Here is a 15,714-nt window from a genome sequence, read left to right as displayed (position 1 = left end):
CCGAACAAATGAACCACATTAATTAGAATGTTGCGAATGAAAAGGGTATCCAGAATGATGCTAATGAAATCACACTCAGTGATGGGAATAAGATAACGGCTTGGGTGAAGCATTATGTAACACTCCTAAATGTTGAGTGGTGAACAAGTTACTTGACCCTTAAGGTATCTCCTCCTTGTGTATCAGCAGATTTGGTTCAGTCATCCACAGGATGAAAAATGGTAAGACTATTGACACATCTAGCATCATCATCAAGATGTGGAAGGCTGCTGTCAAAAGGGGGTCTTAGTTGGTAAGATAGTTAGTTGAGGCAGTTTTTAATGATAGTGAGATTGGGAACTAAGCTACACTGTAAACCTCTACAAGGGCAAGAGGGAGGTTTTCAATTCCAGCAACGGTCATTACCTTGCGGACAGAGTAATTAGACTGCCTGAATGGTGAGCATCAACAAAATGCAGTTTGATATTGAGCCAAGCAAAAACCCTGTGGATACCTTATTATAAACCAACTACAGAAAAAGTACATTGCATCCAGGAAACCTCTCTACTTTGTATCTGTTGACCACATATCTAGGTGAGCAGTCGGGTTGCCAGTGGTTTCCATGGCATGTATTCAAATGCTTGTAATTTTATTCATATTGATGACCTCCTGCAGGATACTGGCATGTTTCTTGTGCTGGCATAGGTGTAAACTCCATTGAATATTCAGGAGTCCACAAGAAGTCTAGTAATTTTGCTTGGAGGCTTGTAGTTGACCCAGATTATGTTTGTCAAAGATGCCAGGGTGTTGCCTGCCCAATCGATGCTTTAACAGTGGCATGTGTAGATGTACATGACTCTTGATATTGAAACTTCCTTCTGCTACCTGCGAGACATGTTGGTGCTCGTGGTCATTGAAAACATACTATTACTGCGTTACTGTTCACTTTTGTGTTGCTTAAGGAAGGTTTAGGAAGTTGCTGTCAATCCTTACATCTAGTTACATTATTTTTAGGACTCTCTAAAGGCAAATTCTTTTAAGTTTGTGTTTTACATTGTTATTGCAGTGAGACATGAGCCGAAAACACTTCTGATTTGCAACAACTTTTGGTGTATTCACTGTGCAACAATCAGGTGGATGTGTGACAACAATCCCTTCAACCATGCTTTATCAAAAGTGTGGTATTGGTGAGATTTTGGATGCTTTATGCATTCACTGTCTCGCATGGTTTGGCCATGCATGCCACCTCCTGCATTAATTTCATCAAACTATATATACATAAGTGAATACATCAAGCACCAAGATGCATAATAAACTCAGAAAGACCTGGCTTCAGTGTGTAAGAAGTGATTTGACTGCATCCAGCCTGACTGATATCATCTCTTTGGATCTGATTGTATGGAGAGGTGTGAGGCATTACCTGTCGTGTTACCTACGTCACTGACACTCCAAACTTGATGATGATGATGAACTTAGGTTGATTTTGCTTTATACAACAAACATGAAACCAATGCTATATTTCATAGTGTTTCTTTTGTATATTTTGATATAAAATTTATTTTTTTCATTCTATGCATATATTTCAATTTTTTTTTTTTTTTCTCAGATGCTCTTCATACATATTTTGGACTTTGTGGACTGTCATTAATGGGCGAAAAAAGCACAAATGCAATGGAGCCAGCACTGAATTTAAGTCAGAGAGCTGCAAGCCATTTACATGAATTGCACATGAAGAAGAACTAAAGAGAAGAAATTGTTTTAATGTAGGAATAAAAGAAATGCTGACATATTCGGCATTAAATTATATAAAAATCATGATTTTTTTTTTTTTTCTTTTTAGTTTTTAAAATATATTTGGATTACAAATATATATATATATAAGAGGGTAAGTATGTTTGTCTTTACATCTATATAATTGTAAAACTCTGGACCGTGTGCTCTTTTTTGACTCTTCAACAATCAGACAATTCCATCTTTTAAAAATGGGATGACAGGTGAATATATATATATATATATATATAATGCATATGGGCATGGTTCAGCGGCTAAGGAATGAGGGTGGAGAGTTGTATGTTTTGGTTGCGATTCTAGCTGATGGCATCCAAGTCATATATATAATATATATATATATATATATATTAGTTTTGATCGCACTACAATTAATTAGGTTCAATATAATAATTGATAGAATTGTCTCTATAATAATAAATATGTAATCTGCATGAATTAAAATATCATATTTAAGTGTATCTTATGATCAGGCAACATTGGCTTTCGGGACAAGATCACAGTGTAGTATCTGTTCTGATGCTACATTTCACCTTTTCTGTTCTCAGTCAGTGGAGGAGAAAACCTTCATGACTGAGACAATTTTTAGTGTTTGTTCTTTTCCAGAGTGCCTGTCTTTGGGGAGCTGGATTTTTCCTAACATTAAAAACCAACCTTGTGTCTAACTCTACCCCTCATAAAGAGACAAGTAAATAGGAACAATTAGCAGGTCAGGCAGCTTGCTAATATATAAACTTTGATATGCATATGTTTGTATGAGACCACATCACTAACCTCAAAACTTACATCAGAGAAGCTTTCATTAATAAGGAACACATAACATCTGTTTTTTTTTTCGATCTTGAGAAAGCTTACTAAACTACTTGGAAACACAGCATCATAAAAGATCTCCATAACATTAGACTAAGAGGCAGACTACCTGAATTGATAAAAAACTTCCTAACAGACAGATCTTTCCAAGTTCGCATAGACTCTACTTTATCAGACCCACAAAATCAAGGAGTGCCTCAAGGCAGCATATTGTCAACAACTCTCTTTAACAAGTGGTTGGTCACGTTCAATGCTGCCAAGACTAAACTAGTTTCATTCAATAATTACAAGAAACCCTTTCTACCACCTATAGCAATGGCCAAATCTTTCAAACTCCTTGGCCTAACGTTCACAGGAAACATGAGTTGGAACAATTACATTGAAGGCATTGCCAGGGCTGCTGCAAGAAAGGTGGGCTCTCTCTACCGTGCTAGAAAACTACTAACACCCGAAAGTATCCTGTACCTCTATAAGGCCACCATTCGCCCATGTATGGAGTATTGCTGTCACATTTGGGCTGGTGCATCTGCTACTAGTCTCTCGCTCCTTGACAGGGTTCAAAAGAGAGTCGCAAACCTGATAGACCCTGAACTGGCATCTAAGCTTCAGCCTCTGTCCCATCGACAAAATGTTGCATCCCTCTGCCTTTTCTACAAGTATTTTAGTGGTGAATGCTCTGACGAACTGCAATCACTTGTGTCCCCACAACGTGAGCACCCTCGACAAACCCGACAGGCTGCTAAATCCCACCCCCACACTGTAGAGATCCCTAGATGTAAAAGATCTTTTTACTCCAATAGTTTCTTCCCCAGAACAGCTAGACTCTGGAATTCCATTCCAGGTCCCTGCTTCCCCAACAGTACTGACGTGCAGAAGTTCAAGTGTAACGTGAACCGACATCTTGCTGCCCAAATCCCTACATAGTACCCCAGTAGTTGTTGCCCCTGATAGTAGCCCCCTACACCAAAGTGGCAATTTGCCTTGTTTGGGGTGAAAATGTAATAAAAAAAAAATAAATAAATAAAAAAAACATCAAAATCAACATGATAAAAGAACTCTCTCCTGATATACATAGCTCCTTATACATAGATGACTGCTCAATCAACTACAGATCAAAATACATTCATACTATTGAAAGGAAATTACAACACAACATAAATAAAATTAATAAATGGGCAACAAGAAATGGTTTCAAATCGTCCAAAACAAAATGCATCCATTTCTGTAACCAACGCAAACTCCACTCTGACCCAACCTTACAGATTGAAGGTGAAAATATTCCATTCATAAACAAACAGAAGCACCTAGGAATCATTTTTGACAAAAAATTAAACTTCATTCCACACATCAATTGCATTAAAACCAAATGAAATAAAACACTACTACTCCTACGAGTCATCGCCCATACAGATTGGGGAGCTGACAAGAACACACTACTCAAACTATATAGAACACTAATCAGATCTAAAATAAACTATGGTAGTCAATGTCAATCCACCAGAAAGTCATATTTAAAAACCCTCAACGCAATATGCCACTCCAGACTAAGACTAGCACTAGGAGCGTTTCAAACCTCTCCTGGAGAAAGCCTATATGCAGAAGCGCATGAAACTCCTCCAATGCTTAGAAACCAAAGCCTTGGTCTAAAGTACTACACAAAATTAACAACCAACCCCACAAATCCAGCACACAATCTGGTACTATCAGATCAGGCTGTCTTTTGGCTTCCTGAGACGAAATGCACCTACATTGATGTTTTTTGTTTTCTGATCTTTTTTGTAAAACTTAATTTTGTTCTACAAAAACAACAGCCCCTCTCCCTCCCCTTTTATATCTCCCCCCACTCCCAGACCCTGTCGGTGGAGTATCAGAATACACCGACTGCCCCCCTGCAGAGAGTAAAAGTCCCTCAATGGGGCCACCTGTTGGCCGTAGGTGGCGACCCGTAATGCCTTAGAACGGGATCCTGGTGGCTGAGCAACTCACGACCTTGGAACCAAATGGCCGTGAGTTAGCAACACTCCACTTTGGCCCTTACTTCGGCTAGACGGGCGGTCGGGCAGGCTCGACCCGACCAACCGGCTAGTCATGACGGTCCCTAATAATAGTAAACCCCCATAAAGAGAAACACAAACACATTATACTCATATAAAAAAATTTTTAAAAACACACACATACTATCATTAGAAGGCAATGGCAAGGGCCAATCAGATGGTGAAAACTGATGCTATTGACAACTAACCCTTTCTACACCTTGCTGGATCCAAGGAAATGAAAAAAATCGTCATAAGCAGCTATACTCACTGTTTGAGTATATCATCATTATATCCCTGAGATACTTGGGCGAATGGGTTTCCCCCCAACCATCTCCCAATTTAGGGCTCCAAGGAGGGTGGGGAGCAAGGATGATGAAAAAAACAAAATATTCTATGGCTTCCAAAAAAATTAAGACCCCATCCAGAAAGTGATGAAGATGAAAACATAAACTTTCCGGAGTATATAATCTTGGAATCGCAAGATAACACACAAATAACAAAAATGTCCCCGTTCAAAATCGAAAGAATTATCAACAAAAATCTGAACACAAAACAAATTAAAAAATGGAACTTTACTTATACAAGTATCTACTAAAAGTAGTGCCAAAGAAAGTTTAACATGGACAAAGTTCCATGATATAAACATCAAAGCCTACCCTCACAAACCCTCAACACCTCAAAGGGATTCATCAGATATCCAGAACTAAACACCTGCTCTCTAGATGAAATAAAAACAAACCTAAAAAAATCAAAAAGTTATAGATACTAAAAGAATTACAATAAAAAGAAACGAACAAACAATTAACACCAACACATAATATTAACTTTCAATACTCCCACTCCACCAACTGAACTCAAGATTGGATATATTAACATTAAAGTAGAAACATATATCCCCAGACCACTTCGCTGCCTAAACTGCCAAAAATTTGGCCACTTCAAAGAATACTACACCAGGAAAACAGTATGCCCAAAGTGTAGCAGTAACGAACACCAGGAAACAGAATGCCAAGGAAATATAAAATGCCCAAACTGTGGAGAGAACCATCCAGCATACTCATCGCTCTGCCAAAACTGGATCAAAGAAAAAAAAATAAATGAACTCAAATATACCAAAAACATAAGTTTTACTGAAGCCAGGAAAATTATTGAAACAGCCACCACAACAGAACCAACTAGATCATTCGCAGGTGCAACCAAAAATCAATTAAAAACAATAGAAAACACTGAACTAAAGGAAATCTCTACCCTCATAAAATCACTTCGTGAACTAGTTGAGACATTGAGGGTCACCTTACGGCAACTGCCGTCAACTCCAGCTGTACTTGGAAATAACTACCAAACAGTTGAGAGTAAAATCCAACCAGATCGTAAAAATCAAACACAATCCTCTAACAAAAAACCCACACAAACTGAAAACATCCCAAAATCAAAAGAACACTTGCCTAGTACCCTCCGCAAAGGGACCAGAAAAGAAGAAAACCAAACAGTAGACATTCAAAATAGATTCCAAATTCTAGGAAAAATGGAAACCGAAAACACCCTGGAAAAAAAAAAAGAAACCAAACACAAGTAATCAAGAGGGAAAAAATGAACAAGAACCCAAAACAGCAACATCCCAAGCAAGATCCAGATCAACGTCCAGATCCAAACAAAAAAAAGAAAAAACCCAACCAAACACTCCACCAAAGATACAAACTCCGACAAAAAATAAACAACCGGAGGAGATGGAGGTAGAAGACAAAACACCCCTAGACAAATAAAATGGCTGAACACAATAAAAAAACTCAAACTATTATTCAATGGAACTGCCGAGGCATTAAACCTAATTTTAACGAACTCCTTATACTTATTTCATTACACAACCCAGCAGTTATCTGTCTACAAGAGACATTTCTACAACACAACAACCACCTAAAAACAAAAAACTACAAACAGTATCATTATATCCATAATACAGGCTTACGATCCAATGGAGGCACATCAATCCTAGTAAGAAACGATATCCTAAAGAGCAAGCTTACTGTCCAAACCAATCTTCAGGCAGTCGCAGCCCAGGTCACACTCCAAAAAACTCTCACAATCTGTTCTCTATACTTACCTCCTACTGAACCAATAAATAATACTGAATTAGAAAACCTAATCAAACAATTACCTTAACCTTTCATCCTTCTAGGACACTTCAACAGCCATAACACACTATGGGGATGCAAAACAACCAACTCCAAAGGAAACAAAATTGAGCAATTTATAAACAATAACAACATATGCCTTCTGAACAAAAAAGAACCCACCTACTTAAATCCAACAAATGGTACAACCAGTGCCATTGATCTAACCATGTGTGACCCATCAAGCTTTCTGGATTATACATGGAAAACTTATGATGATCCCTGTGGATGCGATCATTTTCCCATCATAATAGACTACAATAGTACTATCCAAAACAACATACCAAGATGGAATACGAACAAAGCAAACTGGATAAAATTCAAACAATTATGCTCGCAACAATTAATAGAATAAAACGTTCAATCAATGGAAGACTTCTCCCGAACTCTAATTCTAATAGCTAAAGAATGCATCCCCAAAAATTGCCCTCCAAATAAAAATAACAAACCATGGTTCAACCAAGAATGCAAAAAAGCCATATGAAAAAGAAAGGCAGCCTTAAGGAAATTCAAAAAGCAACCCATAACCAGTAACCTCATAGAATATAAACGACTCCGAGCAAAAGCACGTAAAACAATAAAGGAATCAAAACAAAATTGTTGGCAACAATTCGTCAATCAAATCAACACTTCTACCAAACCTAAAAAAAACTATCTGGAAAATGATTAGAAAAATCTCCGGGAAAGATAACCCCAACCTAAACAATCACCTCCTCACTAAAAACAAAATAACTGAAAACAAAGATATAGCTGATACACTGGCCAAAACTTTCGCTAACAATTCATCATCGAAACAATACAAAAAACAATTTCAAACACTAAAGGAAAATCAGGAAAAATATAAAATAAACTTTGATTCCAATAACCAAGAACCCTACAACGAGACCTTCTCACTAGATGAACTTAAAGACGCCATAGAAAAATCCCACAACTCCGCCGTGGGACCGGATGAGATCCACTACAGTTTCCTAAAAAATATACCTCCCGAATCACTTAAAAGTCTCCTGCAAATGTTTAACAAAATATGGATAAAGAAAGAATTCCCCAAAACATGGAAACAAGCCACAATAATTCCCATAGCAAAACCGGGAAAAGATTCATCAAATCCAGAAAATTACCGATTTATTGCTCTAACAAGTTGCTTATGCAAAACCATGGAAAGAATGATCAACTTCCGTTAATGTGGTACCTAGAAACAAACAATATCATTTCAAAAAATCAATGTGGCTACCAAAAAAATTGTGGATGCATTGATCATATCATCAATCTAGAAACATATATCAGGGAAGCTTTCATTAAGAAACAACATGCCACCACCATATTTTTTGACTTAGAGAAGGCGTATGATACTACCTAGAAATACGGTATCATAAAAGATCTCCACAGCATTGGACTAAGAGGTAGACTACCTGAATTTATAAAAAACTTCTTAACAGACAGATCTTTCCAAGTTCGCATAAACTCGACTTTATCAGACCCACAAAAACAAGGAGTGTCCCAAGGCAGCATATTGGCAACAACTCTCTTCAACATTAAAATCAATGATATTATAAAAGAACTCTCTCCTGATATACATAGCTCTTTACATGTAGATGATTGCTCAATCAGCTACAGATCTAAATACATTCATACTATTGAAAGGAAATTACAACACAACATAAATAAAATTAATAAATGGGCAACTAAAAATGGTTTCAAATTCTCCAAAACTAAAACAAAATGCATCCATTTCTGTAACCATCGCAAACTCCACCCTGACCCAACCTTACAGATTGAAGGTGAAAAAATTCCATTTGTAAACGAACACAAGCACCTAGGAATCATTTTTGACAAAAAACTTAATTTCATTCCACACATCAATCATATCAAAACCAAATGTAATAAAGCATTACAACTTCTACGAGTCATTGCCCATACAGATTGGGGAGCTGACAAGAACACACTACTCAAACTATATAGAGCATTAATCAGATCAAAAATAGATTATGGTAGCTTCATATATCAATCCGCCAGAAAGTCATACCTAAAAACCCTCAATGCAATATGCCATTCAGGACTAAGACTAGCACTAGGAGCATCTCCCCTGTAGAAAGCCTGTATGCAGAAGCACATGAAACCCCTCCAATGCTCAGAAACCAAAACCTCGGTCTAAAATACTACACAAAACTTACAGCCAATCCCACTAATCCAGCACACAATAGCACCTTAAACCCAAACTGCAAACACCTCTTCGACCAAAAAGAAAACGCAATCAAAACCTTTGGACTTAGGATAAAATCGATCTCCCAAGAAGTAAATCTCCCCATAACCAAAATTCACAAAACTGTCTTACCAAAAACACCTCCTTGGAAAATCGTATCCCCTAACATCGACCTAAGTTTAAGTAGACATGAAAAAAAACATACTCATTCAATAACCTATCATGATGATCTCGATAAAATCAAAGAAAAGTATTCAGACTACATACACATCTATACAGATGGATCTAAACAAAACAACGCAACAGCCAGTGCAGCAATACTCAATAGATCAATCAAAAAACAATCAAACCTCCCAAAAGAAACCCCAATCTTCCGTGCTGAAATACATGCTCTAATCCTAGCTCTCAATCTGGTCTCCAATAACAGAAAAAACAAGTTTATAATCCTTTCAGACTCCCAATCTACTCTAAAAACTATTAAAAATAAAAAGATGGACAACCCCCTAATCGCAAAACTACTTCAAAAATTAACGGAATTAAACAGTAAAAGAGAAATCATTTTCTGCTGGATACCTAGCCATTCCGGTATTAAAGGTAATGAATTAGCAGACTCAGCAGCAAAAAATGCCTTAAACCTCCCAATCGATGCAAATTTCAAAATTCCATACATAGATCTAAAAAGATGTATCAACGCATACACAACAGAGAAATGGCAAACTTACTGGAACGAATACCCTAACAATAAACTGCACAAAATCATGCCAAAAATCAAAAAACAAGAACAAAACATGAAATTAAACAGAAAAGAAGAAGTTAAACTAACAAGAATAAAAATAGGCCATACACACTTAACCCACTCATCTCCTAAAAAAAGAAAACCAACCAATCTGTATACCTTGTCAAACACTACTCACAATCAAATACATATTAATTAATTGAATGTACTGATTTTGTAACAGTAAGACAGCGATTCTACAAAGAAAACAATATTAAAAAGTTATTTGAAAAAAACAATCCCCACACCATACTCTTATATCTTAAAACAATTGGCCTATATAAAAATTTTTAAAAAGAACCCTCTTACACAACGGTCCTGGATATGACCTTAAACTATATCCGATGCAGGCCTTAGGGAGCGTGGAGCCACCCTTTAATTGCCATTGCTCCCAGGTCCAGTCTGACCCGGAATGGTAGCACCTGTTAGGGTCCCAACTATGTGTTAAATAGAATACAACTTAAAAAACAAATATACTATATTAAAAAATCGTTCTTCAAAATCACCAGATTCGGCATTAAATAACCTGAAAAGGGTTGATATGCCGTAAAACAAAACGACCAAACCAAACCAGCACACAATAGCACTCGTAAACATCTTTTCAACCAAAAAGAAAATACAATCAAAACTTTTGAACTCAGAATAAAACCAATCACCAAAGAAGCAAATCTACCAGTAACCAAAATTCATGAAACTGTCCAACTCAAAACCCCTCCCTGGAAAATCGCAACCCCCAACATTGATCTAAGTAAACATGAAAAGAAACACACCCATCCAATAACTTACCATGATGATCTCCATAAAATCAAAGAAAAGTATCCAAACCACACACACATCTATACAGATGGGTCTAAACAAAATAACGCAACAGCCAATGCAGCAATACTCAACAAATCAATCAAAAAACAAACAAACCTCCCAAAAGAAACATCAGTTTTCAGTGCCGAAATACATGCTCTAATCTTAGCTCTTAATTTAGCCTCTAATAAGAAAAAATCCAAATTTATAATCCTTTCAGACTCCCAATCTAAAAGATATCAAAGATAAAAATCGCAAAATTATTCCACAAATTAACAGAATTAAACAGTCAAAAAAAAATTATCTTCTGCTTGATACCAAGCCATTCTGGTATCAAAAATAACGAATTAGTGGATTCATCAGCAAAAACTGCCATTGATCTCCCGATTCATGCAAATTTTCAAATCCCATACACAGATCTCAAAAGACATATCAATACATACACAATGGAAAAATAGCAAATTTGTAGCAATGAATATCCTAACAAACTTCATGAAATAATACCAACAATTAAAAAAAACAAGAACAAAATACAAAACTAAACAGAAAAGAAGTATTTAACCCATTCATATCTCCTAAAAAAAGAAAGTCAACCCATCTGTATACCTTGTCAAACACAACTCACAATAAAACACAAACTAACTAAATGCACTGATTTTGTAATGAGAAATAATTTCTACAAAGAAAAAAAGATAAAAAAAAAAAAACAATCCCCACGTCATACTTTCATATTTAAAAAAAAATTGGTCTTTATCAAAAAAGTTAAAATGAACTCGCTCGTACGACACTCGGCATAAAATAACTCTGTGTTGACATGCCGTAAAACCCAACAAAACAAACATGTTTGTATGGAGTAAACTCTGAAAGTAATCTGATTAGTAGTAATTGCTAAGTGTAAGGCTTGGTAATGTTGGCTACTTTTAAATTTAGTTTTATGCAAAAAGTGTAAGGAGGAGCAAAAGGCCTTTCTGGAAATTTCAGATACTTCGGATTTTGATGAATTTTTAGCCATCAATTTCTTTGGGGCATTATAGCTAGTTACTCAATCATTATGAATTTTGGGCACAATATTTTTAATGACCATAATGAGTCTGAAAAAATTTAAATATTTTCAGCTTGTATAAAATCTAATTCAGTTATTAGACACCAAAAAGATTTATTTTATTTTTCTAGAATCAAAATGAATAGATTTTGATCAAAAATGTTATTTTATTCTAATCTTCAGACATAAGTGGTGCAAAACTGTTTTATTATTAATTAGTTTTGGAATTATTTAAAGATGAGTTATTTATATATTTTTTAATGAATTATTTTAAAGATAAGTTATTTATATAATTTTTAATGAATTATTTTAAAGATGAGTTATTTATATAATTTTTAATGAATTATTTTAAAGATAAGTTATTTATATAATTTTTTATGAATTATTTGGACTATTATCCTCATCTTCTAGTTGTAGTTTTCACAATGTTTTGGCCGATTATTCCTCTGGCTTTCCAAAACTAATTCAATAATATAACAATCGGTACAGACCCGACAATTAGAAGACCAAAAAATCCAACGTTGATTGCCTTTTGTGGCCCGTGATGTAGTGGATAGAGATGCAGAACATCTGCGATTCCGGGTGAGCATTGTCTAGAGGTAGTGGTTTCAATCCCACCCAAAGCCGGTCAGAGGATTGATTGACCAAATCATGGTGAGATGACAACAGCTATTGAAGGCAGCAATTGCTGTGGATGTACTTGGAGGATTCGACATTCCTATCCCGTCGCGGTTAACCCGATGAAGGCCAGAGGAACAATTGGCCGAAACGTCATGAAAACAAAACTGTTTTGTTTGATGAATTTTATTCTGTGATGGCTTTATTTATATAAAGTTGTCTATGTATTTGTATGTACAAGATTCACTTCTCAATTCATTATGAATTTTTGGAACACAGTAAGGATCATAATGTAGGCTATATTTAGTTTATTATAGTTTTATGAAAGTCGAGGTAGTAAATTCAAATATCTCCCAATTTATTTAACATGTATTAGAAATCAATTAATACATATTTTACAAATTTCAGTTTTTCTTGCATTTAAGATTTTAGGAGCATAATATAACATATATATATATATATATATATATATATATATATATATATATATATATATACATATACTAGCTGTACCCTGCCACGCATTGCTGTGGCTCAAATTGGCACAATGGAAAAAGTTCCAAAATGAGAAAAGCATGTTTCTTATAGGTTTAATTTTCCATTTTGCAGTTTTTGTTGTTCCATTTTCTTAGCTGATATAGAGATTTTCCGGTTTGGTGACTCTTGAATACGTAATATAAATTGTCCATGTGAAAAAACAGTCAGTGTGTAACTGTAAGGCCCACAATTGTAAAGATTGTTCCCTGTGCTTTGTTGATGGTTATTGCAAATGACAATAAAATTGGCAAGTTCAATTTCCTAAAGTGTAATGATGTATCCGGTGGAATCATAGGAATGCATTGAAAGGTCCTGTTAAGATTGTTGCTTCTATGATATTGTTTGTTAATTTTTTTTACTGCAAGCTATGTGCCATTGCAAACCTTGGATTGGTTTATATTTCACAACATGATAATTAGTACACCAAATTTCAGTTGCAATACATGTGGTGGCATCCCTGGCAAATATAGCTGTTGGATAATTAACCACTTTATCTGCTTTCACAACAGTGTCGATGGATTTGTATTTGACTACCTCACTTGGAATTTTACATTGAATAATAGCGTTAAGTTCATGGGCATCTTTGTATTGACCTGCAAGAATAGCTCATTCACTCAGTCAAATGGAATTCTTATAATTTGAATATCTGCAAAAACCTTTTAAACTAACTATTCTTTTGATGAAATAAAATTGCAGAAGTTAAAAGTTAAAGAATTTTGCCCTTAACTCTGATCAGCTGGCACTTTTTTGTACCCAATTTCCCACAAGTAATGCAAAAGTTTTTGTGCGGATCGAACAGTTGGCAACTGGACATGCATATTTTGAGTTAAGTTTAATAGCTTCACATGGAACAAAAAAGTAGAGTATTTGAGGCAAGCATTTATTTCATCTGCTGGTGTTGATTGAAGAATAACAGGTAACATTTGTCTGAAATCTCCTGCAAGCAATATTACTGCATTCCCAAATGGTCTGACATTGCCACGCAAATCTTGCAAGGATCGACCAAGAGCCTCAAGTGATTTTTTGCGTATCATTGTGCATTCATCCTAAACAATAAGTTTGCATTTCTGCAATATTTTTCCCCATATTGGCTGTTTTTGAGATGTCGAACATGAAATTTTTGAAAAATTGAATGTTTTAAAGTAGAATAAATAATTCTTCTACTTGGCAGCAAGGTCGCAGGTATTCCTCATGCAGCAAGGGCTAAGGCTATGTCATTTTGTTACCAAATGGCTGCCAAAATCAATTTAATTAGAAAGGTTTTACCAGTTACTTCTGGTGCTGTTCAAGGTAGCAATAATTTCCAAATAACTTCTATTCTCACAGTCAGTAAATTAGGTGACTAAAATAGGATTTATCCATGTTTTGACAATGCCTTATTCACTGTAATTAATTTAGGAGACTAAAATAGGATGAGAGATTAGAGATGGACAGATAGACAGGAATATATATAGATAGGAAAGAGAAAGTGAGAGGAAAATAGAGAAAGAGATGGAGATAGATAAAGGGATTGATAGATAAACAGAGAGAGGGGGAGAGTTAGAAACAGAGAGGGATGAGACAGAGGAAAGGAGAGAGATAGAGGGAGTTAGAGAGAGAAAGGGGCTCAAAGAGAGATGGAGAGGGTGATATAGAGAGAAAGATAGATTAAGAGAGGGAAAGGGAGAGATGGATAGAGAGAGATATTAAGAGAGGGGGAGAGATACAGAAGGTGAACTACACTTCACCGTTTGTTTCCTCGCTCAGTAGAGAAGAAATCTTTCGAGACTGAGGCAATTTTAATGTTTTGTTATCCAGAGTACCCCTTTTTTTTGGGGGGGGGGCTAGATTTTCCTCACATTAGAAACCGACCGGGTTATCTGTACTTTCACTTAACAAATTAATAAAAGAAAAACATATTGTAAAATTTGAATTTAACATGAAAATACTATTTTAAAAAATAGCACGATAACATAAGTGCCACTTTAGGTACTCCTTGGGCGTTGAGTTGCATGGTGACCAGCATACTTATTTAATGGTCGCTCCCTTAGCCCCCCCCCCCAGTCAAGGCTAATGCATGCGCATGTAACATTTTTTTTATTTACTGACGTTGGCTTAGTAACTAAACGATTTATTGATAATTTTGTAACCCTTAAACGCATGCCGGAAGATTTAAATTGGTTCATTATTGTTGTAATGAAAAAAAAAAAGTTTCATTCAACACAAAACCAAAAACACATATTAATGATAAATGATTTATTATTGTATTCATTGAAATTTACTAATTTTTAAATAAAAAAGTAAAAAAAAAAAAGTTAATAAAAAAAATAGTTGCCTATGTGCGCATAAAAACTTTTTTTTTTTTTTTTTTTTTTTTTTAGATTAGGTCCACCTTGGAATCACCCCCCCCCAACCTCCAAATCTTAAGAACAGCTTCCGGAATAAACATCACTTTGGGGGGGGGGGCTAATAAACACCATTTGGGGGGAGATATTTTTTTTTTAAAAAAAAGTCATTTAAAAAGAAGTTTAAAATCAAATGTTTGTAAAAGTGAGAAATTATTAATAAATGTTTAGTAACATTTTTCGGTGCTAATGCAGAGAGTGATCCGCGCTATTTTTTAAATCGTGTTTTTTTTTTTATTCCAACCAATCTTATATCGAAAAATAAAAAAAACTCAAAAAGCAAGCGACAAACTTTTTTTGTGCCTTATATAATAAAGAAAAAATGTGTAAATTCAAAAATTTGGAAGATAAACAAATGAATTATGTTTTTTTTTGTATTTTTACTTACTAAGGAGAAAATGAAATCTTTCGTCAATTCATGGCTGTGAAATGAATCGAACCAGAAGTTCAGTTTTATCAACAGAACAGATTCGCACCACGGTTAAAAAAATATATTTATTTTATTTAATATTTTAATAATTCGCGAGGTAAATTTATTGTAATAACATAAAAACATGCCTCGACTCTAAAGATGGG

Source organism: Euprymna scolopes, unplaced genomic scaffold (assembly GCF_053919585.1).
Source record: "Euprymna scolopes isolate OS-2025 unplaced genomic scaffold, ASM5391958v1 sca142, whole genome shotgun sequence".
Taxonomy (NCBI): Eukaryota; Metazoa; Mollusca; class Cephalopoda; order Sepiida; family Sepiolidae; genus Euprymna; species Euprymna scolopes.
Note: the sequence above shows the minus strand (reverse complement) of the source record.